The sequence below is a fragment of the Corvus moneduloides genome, chromosome 20 (genome assembly GCF_009650955.1).
Source record: "Corvus moneduloides isolate bCorMon1 chromosome 20, bCorMon1.pri, whole genome shotgun sequence".
In the NCBI taxonomy this organism is placed as follows: Eukaryota; Metazoa; Chordata; class Aves; order Passeriformes; family Corvidae; genus Corvus; species Corvus moneduloides.
Genome location: NC_045495.1, coordinates 2,777,939 through 2,788,720, shown reverse-complemented (window position 1 = coordinate 2,788,720; position 10,782 = coordinate 2,777,939). Strand labels below are relative to the sequence as shown.

Genomic DNA, 10,782 nt, shown 5'->3' with positions numbered 1-10,782 from the left:
TGGATTTTGTGTCTGTGCGCTGCCACTGCTCCCTCGGGGGCACCCCAAGAGCCCACCCCACGCACTAGACACCGCTAATTACCGCCGTTTATTAACGGCCGCTAATTACCTGCGCGGGGAAAGACGGAAATAACGCACAAACCATACGAAAGAGACCACACCCCCCCCCTTCCCCTGCGCCGTGGCGCTGACACCCGGGGACGCGCTGACACCCGGGGACGCGCAGACCCCCGCGCATCCTGCGCGCACCCCAGGCGGGCGCGGCGCCTTTAAGAGGCCGCGCCGTGTTTGTTGTGCGGCCGCGCGAGCCGCGCTCCCATTGGCTGCCGCAGCCGCTGCGTGCGGGCCCGGCGGTGCGCGCGGGGGGGGGGAGGGGGCGGGAGCGCCGCGCCAGCGCCGCGCACTGAATGGCTCGGCAAAAATGGGCTGCGGCCGGCGACAGCCAATCCGCGGCGTGTTGCTATGTGCCGGTGGGCGCTGATTGGCTCGGGGCGGTGTCGTTCAGTGCCGGCAGGGTATAAGGGGAGGGAGCAGGCGGCGGGCGGGGGAGGCGCTGCGGGCTCTGTGCGCGTCGGCGGCCGCCGCGCTCGGTCCGCGCCGGGACGCGCTCGGTGCGGCCGCGGTGAGTGAGGGCGGCACGGAGAACGTGAGGGCGTGAGGGGCGAGCGGCCGCCGAGGAGAAACGTCCCGGCCCGCGCGCGGCGGGGCCGGGGCTGGGCGGCCGGGCGCAGCTGCGCCACAGCCGCATCTGTGTCCGTGTGTCCCTGTGTTTCCCCCCTCCATCCACCCCGCGGCTGCGTGAATCCGGGGGAACATCCCTGGGAGGCTCCATCGGGACCGGTAGAGGAGGTGGGGGAGCCCCCGGTGCTGGCGGTGGGAGAGCCGGGCTGGGCGAGCGGCGGCCTTTGTGTGTGCGGCCGGGCGAGGGGATGGAGGCCGGGGGGCAACCGGTCCGGCCGGGAGGGGTTCGGTGCCACCGACCCGGGGATCAACAAGGAGACGCCGGGGGAGGACGAGGAGGAGGAGGAGCAGAGGTGGCCCTTCCTCGCCACCCATCTCGCTGTGGCGATGAACGCGCTGTACACCCTGACCCCGCAGGTGGGACGGGGCGTGCGGGGGGCTCGGGCGGTGACCCCGCCGAGGTGCAGCGTCTTCCCTCGGGGCTCCGGGGCAGCAGCTCCGTTTGCCAGCGGTGCTGCGAGTCCCCGGAGCCCGGGCCGTGCCCAGCTGTGTCTCTGCTACAGCGCTGACATCGTGCCCGGGGGGGCACAGGGATTGCAGGGCGCCCTGGGGATGCCCCTCCCAGGGCAGTTCTGGCCCACGAAGCACCGGAACCGGGCGCACGGTAACTCAGCTGGTCTGTGTTGTTGCTGTCGCCGGTGATAAGGGTGTAGCAGCTTCCTCTTCTGCGGAGCTCCGCCGAGGGCCGGGGCTGAGGGTGAAATGGTAACGGGGTTCTGCATCTCCACAGAAACATCTGGGTTTGATCCAGAAAAGCCAGAGAAATTCGAGGTGGCAGAAGTAGCCACGGGTCCATAGCTTCAGGTTTTAATGCTGATTTTTGAAGCCAAACTGACTTGAAATGCTCCTGTTTAAAATGTGATTTTTAACGGGGTAGGGAAAAAAAGAAGTGGAATCCTTGCCTCCTTACCCTACGATTTACTGGAGTGGCTTTGTCCCCACGTTTTTCTGTCTTAGAAAACAGCCCGAGGAAGGCCTGTCAGACCAGTGTTCCTCGCGTGCAGTTGGGCAAGGGCGGGACAGAGCACAGCACCTGCCTTCCTGCACTGCCTTCTTGCCACTGCCTTCCTCAGGGCCTGCTCCAGATAAGGATTTTTCCTAATGCGTTTATGGTTACTTAAAGCTGGGCAGTGCAGGGAGGCCTGTGCTGAGTGAGAGGGTTGTAAACAAGCAGATACTGAGGGAGCTTGCTTTGTAATCCGTGAGAGGATTCTGCCTGGAAAGGATGTGTTTTGTGACTTCATCCTCACAGAGCACTCCCACTGATTCTGTTCAAGATCTCATCGTGTTGGATCCCCACCTCTGGTTCCTTGTAAACATTGTTTGCTGTGTGTGGAACAGGGAATTGAGATGTTCTCCTTTTCTCCGTGGATCCCTGATTCCTGTTCCCTGCTGAAAGGCCATGTGAAAGTGAGGGCTATGCTTTGAAGCTGAAGTTGGGAATACTGTAGGGAGGCCAGAGATGTTGCTTTCATCTGATGGAGATGTCAAGTGTTTCTCTTACTTATTTATTATTTTAGTTTTCTTTGCAGGTGTCTCTTTCCCAGTGCCAAGATTGGAATAACTGGCAAAACTGTGTTGGTCCTTGAGCTCCCTCGTGTCCTCTGGATCCATAGATTCTGAATAAATTATTTCCTTTCCTTGCTGCTCGGTGTGTGCAGTTGAGTCAGGGTTGTATTGAAGAAGACAGTATCCCTACCTGTAAATCCACATTCCCTCAAAGGCTCCTTGACTCATGGATTGAATACCTGTTGCTGAGAGGGAATTTAATTAAGGAACTGGTCACTCTGGGTCCTGGCTGGCAGTTTAGAAAGTGGGAGCTCCTTCATCTGGTGTGGTACTACGAAAGCATTTCAGGGATTGCAGAGGAGTAAAAAACCATTTATTTCTAGTTCTTGCATCACGGCCTTGCCTTTGACCATGTGTGTGGAAGAAGAGACACCAGTAAAGCCAGGCTTTGGTCATTACCTGGCAGAGCTTTGTTGGCTTGAGCTTAAGCAGAGTCTTCATTAGAGGTCAGCTGTGGAGTGCTGGAGCACAGGGATCACAGAGTGGAGTCTGGAATGGGGAAATTGAGAGTTCAGTTCGCTGGGCTGTTCTGAAGCTGATCAGGATGTCCAAGATGTAGCAGAGTGTAGTTATTGCTTGGAAACCAGGATACACAGCTGCCTTTTTTCCCCTCCTTGATAGAGACCTGTAAGTTGGTCCTTCAGGATGTTCGCTCTTTTCTGTGCCTGTTTATTTGCAGGTCTTGTCTTTTAGATCTAGTCACAGTAGCTAATGGCTAAGGACAGGTTTTCTTTTCCTTCTAGAAGCCAAGAGGAGTCCATAGAAGAGAGGGACTATTCTGACTCAAAGATTTTTCATTTCTTTAGAGCAGATCTTAGGTGGTAAATCAGTGTCTGTTGGTCGTGTGATGCTGGTTGAGAATGTGGGTTTCTTATAGTTTGTCTTTTTTGGGGGGATAAAAAGTTTTCCAGGAGTGCTGTGCACTGGGCCTGAATCACGTTCCCTGTTGCCCCTATTGGTCCTGGTTTTCCCTTCCCTGGAATTTGGAGTCAGTTACCTCCGAGTCTGGTTTTTGCCATGTCATTTTGCCTTTTTGTCCCTGTTTGTCAGGGTCTGTGGCTGTCCTGCAGCACATAAGCTGATCGGTTTTGATTCTTCTCCTTCTCTGCAACCCTTTACTGGACAGCCCCATCTTCCAGGCCTGTGTGGGAGTGTTTCCACCCTCTGATGTGGGATGTGTTGGCCATCAGGAGCAGCTCCGTCTCCGGAAGCGTCACTGGACTGGCCAAGCTACTTAAGGCTGCAGGAAATAACATAATTAATGAGACTTAGTTCTCCCACATCTTGTACCTGACAATCTCAAGTCACTTGACAATGCTAATTAAAGCTAATCACGCTCCTCTGTTTTTAGTAAATAGCTATTATCCCTGCTTCACTCTTGCTTTAACAAATGATAGTGCCAGGCACTGTGAGTCACTGGAGGTTATGGGAATGCAACCGAGCTGCCTTCCGGTCTCCTCACTGACATGTCCATCTAGAGATTGGTTCTTTTACACCTGCCCAGGTGTTGGTGGAGAATGTTAGAGTGTGAGATGTTCTGCTGACTCACAAAAATACATCACTTTTAGACTCCTTTTTCACTGCTGTCGTGACTTGTACAGAGCGAAACTCCCGCAGTCGAGCAAAGGCTACTAAAAGTTCCAAAAGCTGAGGATGCTTTGAATTTGCCCTTCAGAGAACTTTCTGATCTGCTGAGAGAGAAGGCAGAGTGGTGCCACTTCTCCTGTTTCACATTGGCACCATGAGGACAAAACATAGCATGGTGTGACCTGGGCATTACACGGCTCAGCCGTGGAGCTCCAGAAGAAACTCTGAGGTTTCACTGATGAAATATGGCTGGAGCAAGATGTTACTAAAAACAGACTGTCCAGCATCACAAACAAAAAAAGATGGGGTGAATTATTAGCTGTGGGGAAATAAGAAATCTTCACGAGGATCCCAGGAACTCCCAGCTCAAACATGTGTCAGTAGGCGCAGAACTGTGCGAGGTGAGTCAGTTCACCTACCTTGCCAGGCTAGAGGGGATATCCAGGAGGAACTAATGACAAAACCTGGCAAGGTAACAGCTGACTTGACCTTCTTAAACTAGATTCAGTTTTAAAGTATCTGTCATGTGAAGATTCAAGCTCTAAATCCTCACCTGACTTTGCCACCTTGACACACGGCGCTGCTAAAGGAAAGCAAGAAGGGTGGTGGCTGAAGTGCTGCAGTTTGTCCCTTGTTAATGCAGGAACTGTTGCATTAAAAGTGCTTCTGACAGAGATGGGTCAGAATTCACCATGTTATCCTTTGCTTTACTCAGAAAAGAGTCAGATGTACCAGGGTAGAAAATAAAGTCCCTGTCTGTCCCATGACAGATGAGCTGCTGAGCAGAGCAAGGCCAGGCTAAAGATGTTCCTGGGAAGAACCCTCTGAGCAGGTGGGGTTTGTAGGCAGGTGAAAATTTAGGAATTTGATAAGGGGAGCTTGTAGTAGTGAGTCATGGCAGGCAGCTCTAGCAAACCCTTCTTTAATGTCTTTGAGGATATTGGAATGATCCTTGCAATAGATAAATGTTCTCACTGTGTTCCCTGGCTTTATCAGGGAGAAATGGATGATCCATCCAGCAGCCCCAGGTAATTGAATCCTGGTCATACCCACGTTTGCCAGAGAGGGAGATAATAAAGCGATCTGAGGAACACTACAGCAAATGAAACGATACGAGATTGATTTGGACAGCCAGACTGTTTTGCAATTAAAGCAAATCAAGCTGAGAAGTTGGGATGATGAAGAGCGTTTCCATTTTTTGTCAGTAAGTGATTGGTTGGATGGGAAGAGCTTTTCCTTGATGCTTTTAGTTCGGGATGGTGTTAGAATAACAAGGCAAGGGTCTTGTTTCATTTTGTGGAACACACTGGCAAAGTCCTTGATCTGGGGCTCCAGATGTGACCTTCACCTTGAACGTGTGGCTTGGCTCAGCACGAGGGTGGGTTTGAAACGAGGAGCTGCAGCCCAGCCAGTTCCGCTGCAGAGCTCTTACCCCTTCCTGGGGCTGCTGGAGCTTTGCAAAATGTAGAGGAGGAAATGGAGTCACTTGTGTGTTAAATTAGTCCAGCTTGCAGCTTTTATTTGTGGCACGAGTGGGATTTGCTGGTGGGAGCAGACGGAAGCGCTGCCTCGTTCGGATTCGCGCTGCTTCTCCAGGCGACTTTTCCTGCTCTGTTTGGTACCACTGGAGTGGCCTCTGCTGGAATTGGGCCCTGGATTTGGCTGGAGGGACCTGAAGGTGGGCAGCTTGCAGCTGTAATCTCACCCTGCTGCTCCTTAGCAGCAGCACAGGCTCTTCTGCATTGCAAAGATATCGCTGCCAGGCAACTCGGGAGAGTGGGAAGAGAATTCAGCCAGAGGTGTCAGTCATTCCTTGGAGAGGCTGAATCTTGCAGTCCCTGCTTTATGTGGTTTCAGAGACAGGCCTGGAAAAAGTAATAAATTATAATCTTTCAGTAATACCTTTAAATAAAAAAAGGCTTAAATAAACCTTCTGTAATAAATTATGAAGCCAGGTGATGTCTGTCCTAGCTTGTCCCCTGCCTTTTTGAGATGCAATTGTAAAGGAAAGGCTTTGATTAAAATATCCAGAATTATTTCCCTTCTCTGCTTCCCAGTGTTGTCTGATGATGCTTTGAGTCGTGGGGAGAGATGAGTGAGCAGTGCTGACACTGAATGGTCCAAGCCCAGCCTTAGGCTGTAAAGAAACTCAGAAAATTCTCATTGTCTCCTGCTCTCTGTAGTCAGGAGACAGAGAAAAGCACCTCTGCACCATCTTCACTGAGTTATTTTAACCTGTTCTTTCCCTTTCCAGTTGGCTGAACGCTGTAATTCACACAAGAATTCCTGATTGGAATGCAGGAGCCCTGTGGACTTGCTTCTTGCATTTAAGAACCTGAAGATGCACTGGTGTGGGTTATGAAAATAAGTGAAACTTTTAAATTTGATTTAATCTCCAAATTGGCAGAACATAAATCAACTATGTAAAGAACCATTTCTTAAAAATATTTTTAATATTTATTTTTAATAAGCTTAATGGGTTTTTACTGGATTACAGTGACAAAACTACACAGACTTAAACAAAATTCTAACCCGAAGTGAGTTTTAAAATTTGCTCTTTGTTGCTTTTAAGTTTCAGCTCATTTTCCTGTACTTTCCAGATGACCTTTATAGGAAGCCTGTCCATCAGAGACACCCCGGGGGGGTTGTTGTGGGGTGTTGTGTCTGTTTTTGATGGGAAGAGTTGTGATAGATATGGAGTGATGGTCTTAAAGAGCGAAAAAACCACCAAACCCCAGCCTTTCAAAGGTGATTAATATAATCAGCCTGGCAGTTCTGCCGGGTTTGGTGGTGGGAGCTGTTCAGCAGGATAACACGGGGTTTTTCCTGCCAGGCTGGCTGTGGAATGTGGAGCACGGCAGGTGCAGCAGGGTTGGCATCCTGCCCGTCCCGGATTCCCTGTGGCCGGCTGGAGAGTCTGGGATTGCCTCCTGCTGCAGCTCTTCCTGATGCCCTCTAGTGGTTTCCTGGCAGGTGTCTGGAATGCTGTTTGCTATCAATATCACCTTTATCCATCCATCCATCCCTCCATCCATCCCCTTTTTCCCAAAACCATGAAGTGCTTCCTCGCAGTGCAGGAAGACATGAAGTCACTTGCTAGGAGACACCCAGAGGAGGAAAAGGGGTTAAATATTATTATTTGTGTTGTAGTTGTGTCCATGCAGCTGATAGAAGTGCAAAAGGTTCCTGTTCCACATATTCTCATGTTCTTTTCCTGCTTCCAGGGTCTGGAGGATGAGCTGAGGGAGTGCAGGTGTTAGAGAAGGACACTCGGGGATCAGTGGTGCTGCTGAGCTCTTTGCAGTGTCACCTTAGCCAGGGTTTGAAATTCGTGCATTTCAGAAACTCGATGCTGAAGGAGTGAAGCACATTGTGTTCACCCATCTGCTATTTCAGCTCCTTTCTTGGCTTTCCCCTGTGTTCCCTGTTTAAATTGGGGATGCTCATCCTTCCTCCCAGACCTTCCACAAGGTACATCCCACCCTCCCACCTTCAGACGATCCAGTTCATCTTTCCCAGAACTGAGGATCTCCACACTGCCCCAAACCAGGATTTTTTGTCACCATCAGAGTATAAAATGCTCCTTTAGCAGTGCCAGGTGTCTCTGAGGGTCCGACACTTGACACTGGTAACTTCTATTCCATAGGAAAGCAAAACTGGGCATCAAACCCAGACTCCAATTAGAGACCAGCCTTCCTTCTTTAAGCTGCAGTAAGGAATATTAAGGCAGTTTTTGTCAAGAAAACCCTAGTAAGTGGCTGTACTTACCTTGAGAACCTGGAGCAACCCAGGCTGCCACACCTTAGACACAGAAAACTCTACAAACCCAGCTCCTCTTGTGCTTTCCTCACACTGGCAATCAGCACAGCTCAAACTCTTTCTATATTAATGAGAAGAGACCCACCAAGGAAGAAAGGTTGGGTTTCCAAATATCTGGATTGTTTCAGAGCTGCAGCAAACAGCTTTCTATAGCATTTGCTGTATTTCAATAAGTATTTCACAGGCTGAAATTTATCTTTAAAATGGAATAATCCCTAAAACAAACTCTCAGACCCAACAAACCTGTTGTTTGTCCTGCCACAATGAACATTTGCATCTGAGCCGCATTGCAAATGGATTTTATTCAAAATTAGACTTGTGTGTGATGGTTTTATTCTCTGGCATATGGACTTGTACATGCAGTGGCCTTGTCTGGCAGGTGCTTGGCACAGACTTCCTCCCTTTTTTTGTGTTTCCTGAATTGCTGACAGCTTTGTGTGGAAAGTGGGTGTTGGACACCCACAGGTGGAGGGTGGATTCTGAACCAAGAAATTGTCCAAATGGCAAAATGTGTGGCGTGATTTTTCCATCAGGAAGTTGGTATCTGCTCAAAACTCAGCAGGATGAAGCAGGACAGCCCAACACACCCAGTGCAGGCAAGCAGAACATTCAGCTGATTCTCTCACTGATAACCCACAATAAATGATGTTGAAAGCTTTTTCTTTAGAATTCCTTCCTTTTGTCTAAACCAGCTTTCTGACTTGTGAATTAATTAATAGGCACAAATTTCTCTTCCATTGAATTGAGTGAATCCCATCCCAGAGATAAATTTCTCCTGAATGAGAAAAGAAAAATAATGGATGATGTTGCTGGTGACAGATACTCATCTCTCTGACAGTACTGGGCATGATGATAAAGTGAGCAAACCCTCTTTTGTTCTGTTTTAAAGTGAGTGGAATGACTCCACTGATGCCCACTGCCTATGATGCTGATGCGCATGAACTCATCATTCTGAAAACCAGAGGCACAGCCCAAATTCATCCTCGTGCCTTTGTTCTGCAGTAGAACAAATGCACTGTTAGCTGGTAATTGTCTCTTAATTCAAATGTAGTTGTCATTAGGATATGAAAAATCCAAGGGGTTGGGTTTTGCATTGCTGGGAGCCACTGAATACATTTCAAAATTATATTTAAGACAGAAATTGGTCCTTACAAGCTGCTGGCTGTGCTTGTAGGATGTCAGAATACATTTCCTGTAGGTTTTCCCTCCTCTCCCACACTTGGATGAGGACAGAGCTCTTGGTAGACAATGCACATGTGATCAGTCTGTGTGAAAGTGCTGTCTTGATAAATTATAGCTGCCGTAGCTGAGCTTATCTGAAGTTTTTATTCAAGGCATTTTCTTAACGAGGCTTCCCACCAAGATCTTGGCTCACAAATCTTTATTCTCTGCCCTGCCTGAAGCAGAGAGATCGAGTTTGCCTTCTCAGCACAGCCCTGAGAACAGGAATTGCAGTTCCTCTGATACCATCTCGCCTGAATATTTTTTTTTTGTCTGCTTTTAAAAGGTCAAATGTTTTTTGCTGATGTTCAGTGTGTTATGAGGTCAAATAAATGAATGCTCATGAAATGCTTTTGCAGAAAGCTGTGTGCAGCAGATAATTCCTGTGTGTGTTCATTGCTCTGTCAGATAAATGCAGCTGTAGTATTTCCTGCTTTATTCATTGTTCTGGAGCATTGATGCTTAGCAGGCCTGGACAGAGGGGTCAGCAAACAACAAATTAAGGGATTGCTGTGATATTATTCTGGTTGGGGTTTATTTATCTCTCCACTGGGCTCTGGGGGTGCCTGTGGATTACCTTCTCCAGCTGATCAGGAAAGGAAAGTTTGGCACGACAGGATGGAAGTGGTAAAAGTGGTGATGAGCATTTTACTGATCCATGCTGAAGTGAAGGAGAGAGGGCTTTGCACCATTTCATTACAAATCACTCAAGTTTAAGGTTTAGACACAGTCTGGATTCTCATTCAGGAATCAGTGATAGCCAGTCCTTCCTGGTGCTTTCCTCCAGGTGCTCTGTCCAAGGGAATCTGTCTCCAGACAGGGCTTGGTGCCTTGGGATGCAGTTGCATTTGGCCCCAGGAAGGGCACACTTGGTCTCCTGCTTCCCTGCACTTGGATGCTCACAGATTCCAGGTTCTGGGATGCCTTAGGGCTGGCATAAAACACGTCAGCTGCTCAATCAGGGCCTTGGAATTCGGGGATGGTTTTGTATCAGCTGAAAATGAGGATTCTGCTTTGGTTTATGTCTGGTTTCTGCCCTGTTGCAAATTTAGGGTGCAGTCCTTGAGCGTGTCTCACCTGGGATGGGAAAACAATGCTGACTAATGCAGAACTCTGTTCTGTCAAAATTCTGGTGCACACAGAGAACTGGGGCAGGATACAGGTGGAGACTGATTTATCTTCCTTCTCTGATGAGTGTAAAAAGCAAATCTTGTTGAAATCCAGAGCTGCAGCTGTGGAGCAAACAATGCCCAGCCCTTAGCAGCTGGCCAGGTAAATTCTTGGCAAGACCCCCTTTGGGCTGAACAAGAGAGGGGTGAGTTCCTAACAAGCTGGGAAATGAACCCTTCTGTGCCACGATGGGTCCTGCTTAGCTGTGGCTGTAACTTGAATTGGAAAAGGTTAATCTTGATTAGTTGGTGTTTGCAGAAAGCTTTAGGAATGAGCACTGCTGTGGAAGTGCTGACTGTTATGATCATGATAGATATGCTTTATCAGCAGTTTGCCTGATGAGCAAGATGCTTTTTTCCCATTTGACTGTGAGGAAGCTGCCTCCTGGACAGCAGAAGAAAAATATTTCAGAAAAAAAGGAACAAAAAAATGGGTATCCTGTTGTGTGTCTCCTATTTACTGGATTCTGCCTCCTTTTGAGCACTGTGTGTGGTCATGGTCCCTCTGGTACTTGCAGGGAGCTACAAGACAGAGAGAAAGGGACCGTTTATAGGAACAGGGAGTGACAGGACAAGGGGGATGGCTTCACACTGACAGAGAGGAGGTTTAGGGTAGGTATCACCAAAAAATCCTTCCCTGTGAGGGTGGTGAGGCCTGGCCAAGAAGCTGTGGCTG

At 49.1% G+C, this 10,782-nt stretch overlaps 1 protein-coding gene across 2 annotated transcripts in view; it reads left to right on the top strand.

The window, feature by feature from the left end:
* The first annotated feature begins 541 nt into the window (after positions 1 to 541).
* The window catches only part of YPEL2 (yippee like 2), a 28,908-nt gene continuing 18,667 nt past the window's right edge, over positions 542 to 10,782 (top strand). The window contains exon 1 of one of the 2 annotated variants that reach the window (XM_032129731.1): positions 542 to 622. The gene's annotated coding sequence lies outside the window, so the exon portion shown is untranslated. Of the gene's footprint in view, positions 623 to 763; positions 850 to 10,782 lie in introns of those variants that run through there. The other variant, XM_032129732.1, reaches the window with a different exon arrangement.